Consider the following 6913-nt stretch of genomic DNA (forward strand, 5'->3'; position numbering starts at 1 on the left):
GGCTGTCACCTTCCCCTTTGCCGTGCCCGCCATCTGCTCCCTGAACTTGATGGTGCAGATGGGGAGCCAGGAATGTGCTGAGCAGGCTGCCTGGGGCTTGCAGGCCTATGATGATCAGATTTAACAATTGTTAGTGATCTGTGCATTTTCTGCAGCAGATGAAATAATTGTATAGGAGGGCTGGTGGAAGGAAGAAAGCCGTAAATGCCTTTTCCTTTCAGCATTAAACCAGTAAAGCTATACAGCTTGCCACAATTAATTAGCACTCTGTCTTATTAGCACCTTCATCACTCGCTCCCCCCCGCCCCCACCCCATACAACAAAAATGGGATGTAGAGCCAGCTGGCCCCCACTGCTTCGGTGGCTGATGCTCCAGCTGAAGGAGTCCCAGATGTGGGCAGAACCAGGGAGCCGGGAGGGACACCTTGTTGGGGGTGGTGGTGATGGGGGGTGGGGGGGCGGGCGGGAGTGTTGCCTGGAGATAGCTGCGCCTCCAACAGACCAGAGACTGAATCTCCTGGGCAGTGAGCCAGTGGGCGTCACCCAGGGAATCTTGCCCAGGCAGAGAAATGCCAACTGCCAGTGAGTGACCAGGGAGGAGGGCTAACATGTTTGCACCTGCAGAAGCGCAAGAGCTCTAAGACTCGCTGTCAAGACCAGCTTCGTGGGTGTGTGACCAGTGCAGTCCCCCGGGGCTCCATGCTCGGAAACGCCCATCTTAAAATTCTTAATACTTTTATCTTAGAATTCGCCATTTGTCAGTGAAGTCCAATGGGATGATGGAGTGGGCTCAAGGGCGGGGCCTCCTTGGCCTCCCCACCTCCCCAGGGGTGAGCCTCAGTCTTCCACTCTCTTGTCCCCTCCCATCCCTGGAGGGAACCTGGGTGGCTGGGAGCCAGGACCCCATGTGTGCACCCCATGCTCCAAACTGTGGGGTCGAGCCCCAAGCAAGTGTCAGCACTCACCCCACAAGTATTTCCACACCAAGGGAGTGCAACACTATAGATCAGCTCAGTCGCTCAGTCGTCTTCAACTCTTTGCAACTCCATGGACTGCAGCACACCAGGCCTGTCCATCGCCAACTCCCAGAGCTTACTCAAACTCATGTCCATTGAGTCGGTGATGCCATCCAACCATCTCATCCTCCGTTGTCCCCTTCTCCTCCCACCTTCAACCTTTCCCAGCATCAGGGTCTTTTCCAATGAGTCAGTTCTTCCCATCAGGTGGCCAAAGTATTGGAGTTTCAGCTTCAGCATCAGTCCTTCCAACAAATATTCAGGACTGATCTCCTTTGGGATGGACTGGTTGGATCTCCTTGCAGTCCAAGGGACTCTCGAGAGTCTTCTCCAACACCATAGTTAGAGTGACAAAAAATATTCTGATAGGAAGGAAAAGCTTTTCTTCTGCTCTTAGAGCAAGGAGCCCTGCATTTTTATTTTATTTTTATTTTATTCATTTATTATTTTGGCTGTGCTGGGTCTTCGTTGCTGTGCGGGCTGCTCTCTAGTTCCGGTGTGCAGGCTTCTCGTCACAGTGGCTTCTCCTGTTGCTGAGCACGGGTTCTAGGGCCCATGGGCTTCAGTAGTTGTGGCTCCCGGACTTCAGAGCACAGGTTCAATAGTTACAGCATACGGGCTTAGTTGCTCCTTGGCAGGTGGGATCTTCCAAGACCAGGGATCGAACTCAAATCTCTTGCATTGGCCGGTGGATTCTTAACCACTGAGCTGCTGGGAAGCCCTGCACTTTGATTTTGAACTAGGCGCTACATGTAGCTGGCCTTGCCTGCTGCTTCTGAAGCAGGACTGAGGGAGTTTCAGAGGGCTCCCTCAGTCGTCTGGGCAGCTGGGACTAAGATCCTTTGATGGCCACATTGAGATCCGGCTGTGTGCAAGGCTCTGGATGGTTCCATCCAGGTGAAAGATGGAAGTCACAGATCCCTCAAAAAAACTGCAATCCTGGGCTCAATTAACCCCTTCTGAGCAGCTGACGGCCCACTCCAGGAAACCCAAAACCACTTGTAAAATTTAAAAATACAAATGCAAAGAGGGCCTCGTGCCAGTGTTTAAAACACTGAGCCCTGGCTGGAATTTCCTTAGCTGAGGAGATGGAGAGAGAATGACAGAGCAGAGGCCGTTTAGGAGAAGTTCAAACTTAGTAGGTTTGAACCAGTGTAACTTTTGCTAGAGTTAAACTATATAACTCTACATACTGCCTGCCCTGTAGTGGTTAAATACGGAACTAGTCAGAACTGGTCCTTCAGATTCCTGCTCCTGCTACATACCATGTGACTTCCAAGTCCAAGAATGTCTCAGAGCCTCACTTTTCTCAGCTGTAAAGTGGGTACCCTTGACTCAAACCAAAAAAAAAATTGTAGATTAAAAAGCATAGGATGCCTAGCATATGAAAGATGTTCACTGACTGTTTTAGTTGACTCAGGCTGCCGTGACAAAGTGCCGTGGACTGGGAGGCTTACAAACAGCATACATTTATTTCTCATGGTTCTGGAGTCCAGACGTCTGAGATCAGGTGTCAAGGTGATCAGGTTCCGATGAAGACTGTCTTCCAGGCTGTAGGTGGCTGACTTCTCGATGTGTCCATGCAGGGTGGAAAGAGGGCAACACAGCTGTCTTGGGTCTGTTTTTACAAGGGTGTGCGTGCTCAGTTGCTTCAGTCGTGTCCGACTCTTTGAGACCCTATGGACTGTAGCTTGCCAGGCTTCTCTGTCCCTGAGATTCTCCAGGCAAGAATACTGAAGTGGGTTGCCATGACCTTCCCCAGGGGATCTCAATCCAGGGATCGTACCCAGGTTTCCTTCATCTTCTGCATCACAGGTGGATTCTTTACTGCTGAGCCACCCGGGAAGCCCCTTTACAAGGGCACTCATCCTATTACAAGGGCTCCATGCTCGTGACCCCCTGAGATGTTAAATAACTTGCCCACGCTTGGGATCCAGCTGCAGACAACTCGGCTCCAGAGGTCAGTCTGAGCTAGAGGCACACTCTTCTCTTCTGTGAAATGGGTCCAATGATCCCTACTCTGATACCCCGAAGGACTTTGGCCTTGAAGTGAAATCAACAAGCAAGAAACTGATCAGAAAGGAGAAAGCAGAGGTATGATGCAGGCACAAAGAACCAGGATGTGTGCTGGTACAGAGGGAGTGCCCGCCTGAGCAAAAAGAGGGCAAGAAGAAAGACGTGGAAGGCAGACCTCAGTAGGATTCCAGGCTTTGGGTTCCTGCCAGCTGCTGTCACCTTAAGCTGGGGAGCCCCTCACCTCACCTCACCTCACCTCGCCCGATTCCTGGGAAGGCAGACCCAGGGGCATCAGCTGGTGGACAAGGACACTGGCTGTCCTGTCTGCAGTGCTCGTGACAGCCAAATCCTTCAGTGGGAATGAGGCATCTCCCAGTCCATCTGAGCCAAGGTACCGCAGAAATTCAAGCCCGTGGCCTCTCTGTTGATGAGAGCGGTGGCGCTATGACAACGTCCTGCTGACGTCCACGGCGCTGCTTCCGCCCAGCCCATTGGAGTGGATGCTCCCCCAGAAGGTACAAAACCGTCCTCCAGCTGTCTCTGCCCCGGGGTAAAGGGACAGAAACCCTGCAACAAAGATGGTTGTCCCTGGACCTGGCCACAGTCAGTCCTAGCCAAACCCGGGAGCATGCCCGGGACTGTTTTTTTAATCCGTTGCAATCAGCATTTTCCTTTCTTCATTTGCTGGTTGAATAATGCAGCCTGTAAGAAAAGGGCCCTCAGCACAATTCTGGTGCTCGTTTACAATGGAAATTGGGGAAACGGCGAAACGCATACCGCAAAATGCATTTAAAAGAAGATGATTCAATTGGATTTGGCAGCTCTGATATTCAGGACCAGAAGGAGAAAATCTGTCTATGATTTGAACATGTATAATTAAGATGAAAGCCTTAAGTATCGGCTGCATTTCTTAAGTTGTCACCAGCTCTGTTGACTCCGGGCGTTCTGATCAGTGGTGCAGAGCATTTATTTCTGAAATCTGAATCGCTGTGAGATGCCTTTTTAAAATTGGCTCTGTGGAGCCAAGTCAAGCCCTGACACTGCACAGCTCATCAAGGGGGAGGTGAAGACAGGGTAAAGGGAGCCTCGGAGCCAGCTTTGATCTTTCCCCAAAGGTGCACCCCTAAACCTGGGAGATGGAGGCTCAGGCAAAGCCGATCCATTGGGTGCACTGCATTTTCTGTTGTGTGTGTTCCAGTGCCAACAGAAGCTCCAGAGCCCTGAGTGATGTTCCAGCCTGAAAGTAGAGAACCTGCTTTGAATGTTGGCAACTCTGGCTTTCAAAGAAGAAAACGGGCATTGGGAGCAAAGCCAGACAGTGGGAACCAGGAGACCAGGGCTCACAACCCATCTTCGATCCTTGCTGATGCTGTGATGTCAGGCTCTTCCTCACCTTTCTCATCTATAAAATGGGGCTAAATAACATTAGAACCACCCTTGTAAGGGAGTTGGAACAATTACATGAGGTTATCCATGTAAATTCATGTGTCTAGCCTCTAAGCAGCAGTCGCAACATGTGAGTTATTGTTATTATTCTTTCTCCTTTAGTGTGGAAGCCAGAGCATCATGACAAGTTTCCTGCAATATGAGATGACTCAGTGATGGAATTTCTGGCAGCCCGACAACCTCCTCCACACAGAAAGGAGGCTTCACAAGGATGACTCATAGTCAGCATGTGTGTGTGTGTGTGTGTGTGTGTGTGTGTGTGTATTTGAGGGGGTGGACAGAAAGCTGAAGCTGGGACAAGTCATGTGACCACCTCTGTCACATGAACACTCATCTTTCTGAGCAGGACTGGAGTTTCCCTAGGACTTCTAATGTCTCTTCTCTTTTTTCTAGATGGGAGATGAAGGAGGAACTGAGTCTGAGCTGTGGTCACTCTTCTTAGAGGTCCAAGCCTCTCTGGACATAACGCAGCCAGACTGTGTGAGACAAAGGCACTCACTCCACGCTCCGCCGTGAGCAGCCCACCCTTTCCTTGGGGTGAGCGGCGTGGAGAGAGGAGGGGAATCAGAAGCCAGGCAAAGAAAGAAAAGCAAGAATGTGGAACACAGGGAATGGGTTCAGGCCCCACTCCCTGCATGGCTGGCCAGCGCTTTCCTAGGCGTGACTGCAGCCCGAACAGTGGGTGCAGCTAGCCTTGGTCCCCCAGGCTGACAGTCCTGCGTCATGTGACCAGAAGAATCCAGTGCCCCCCTCTATTCCCAGTGAGAAGCCACGTCCCTGCATGGCCCCCACGGAGCAGGGAGGAGCCCCCTCCCCCTGAGACTGGCAGCCAGAAACCAGCTCAGGCCAGTTCTGCACAGTTGGGAAAACTGAGGCCTGCTGAGGGAGGGAGGCTGAGACACAGTGGAGACCCAGCCCTCCTCGCCTCCTTTTGGCCCAGACCACGGGGCCACACTGCCTGCCTGGATCCCAGGGCGCTGGAGGGCCATGCCGCTGGCTTCAGATCCTCTGGCTCTGGCTCTTGCCAGCTTTGTGACTCCTAGAAAGTTACTTAACCCTTCTTTGTCTCTCTGCCATCACCTGGGTAGGGAGCAGAAGTGCTTTCTTTGGAGGTGTCTGAAGAACTTAAATATGACATAAACAATCTGCTCCTTTTCCCCTCCTTTTCCTGACTTCCCATCTTATCCCATCTGTTCTTCTTTCCTTCCTCAAAGCTGCCGAAAGCTCCGTCACGCTCATGCGTCAAGGATCAATGATCCTTGAGCATCATACCCTCCCCGTGAGACACCTCCCTGCTCCGTCTAATCATAAGACCCTTGGCTGTTTCATCTGATGGGGAGTCAGAGGCCGGAAATATGCAAGGCAAAGCCTCCGAATCTTCAAGGAAGCCCCAGGGCTTCATTCCCTAAGAGGAGGGAGAGAGGCGCCTGCAGGCCCCTGGTCCAAAGCTTCTGATGTTGTATAGCGTGAAAAATTAATGTTTCTGGTTTTGCAAGTTTTGTTTCTTGCTTTTTACCTTCCAAATCAAGCATAGCTTATAGGAACCAAAGCAATCTGAAAAGAGCAGAGAGAAACGAAGACAGAATCAGAAAATCACAGAGGCTGGGCGCTCTTAGGGAGGGGACCCAAGGTGCTAGGCTCCAAGGACTTGCCTGCTGCTTGGCTAAACAGCTTGGCAGACTGTGCTCCTAAGGGGGCTGGTCTGGCTGCTGTGGGCCCCGCAGTGCTAAGGTTGACGGTCAACCTGATGGCTGTGGTGGGTGTCAGAAGCCAGAGGCAGCACCCCAGCAGGTGAGGGGCCGGGTTGACAAGGGGGTGGAACCAGAAGAGTAGCAGGAGCCGGGCCTGCTGTCCAAGGAAGGCTCCCACAGTCACATAGGGGGGCTATCACGTTTCTTTCAGCAATTCTGTCTGTCGGAGAAGCCAGATCAGAAAACACAGAAGGGGACACCCTCTGGATGCAGGCTACTGTCCTGCCCAGCTATATCTTTTGAGACTTGATAACCTATGGAATCCAATTCTGAGCATTCACTGGAAGGACTGATGCTGAAGCTGAAGCTCCAACCCTTTCGGCATCTGATGCGAAGAGCCAACTCACTGGAAAAGACCCTGATGCTGAGGAATATTGAAGACAAAAGGAGAAGGGGACAACAGAGGATGAGATGGTTGGATGGCATCACCGACTCAATGGATATGAGTTTGAGCAAACTCTGGGAAACAGGGATGGACAGGGAAGCCTGGCATGCTGCAGTCCACGGGGTTGCAAAGAGTCGGACACGACTGAGCAACTGAACAACCACCACCTAAGAGAGGAGAGAAATGACATTTGCCGCCCCCTGCCCCCCCGCCCAGAGCTTCTGATGTCATCTAGTGTGAAAATGTAATGTCTCCAGTTTCACATGTTTTGTTTCATTTTGTATGTTTCTAACCTTCCA

General features: G+C 51.6%; 1 long non-coding RNA gene across 1 annotated transcript; it reads left to right on the forward strand.

Moving 5' to 3' along the window:
* The first annotated feature begins 2888 nt into the window (after positions 1-2888).
* LOC123332505 lies at positions 2889-6621 on the forward strand. Its single transcript, XR_006640739.1, has 3 exons — positions 2889-3547; positions 4581-4707; positions 4872-6621. It is a non-coding gene; the product is annotated as an uncharacterized LOC123332505 (long non-coding RNA).
* Positions 6622-6913: the final 292 nt, after the last annotated feature.

This window comes from Bubalus bubalis, chromosome 3 (assembly GCF_019923935.1).
Source record: "Bubalus bubalis isolate 160015118507 breed Murrah chromosome 3, NDDB_SH_1, whole genome shotgun sequence".
Lineage (NCBI taxonomy): Eukaryota > Metazoa > Chordata > Mammalia > Artiodactyla > Bovidae > Bubalus > Bubalus bubalis.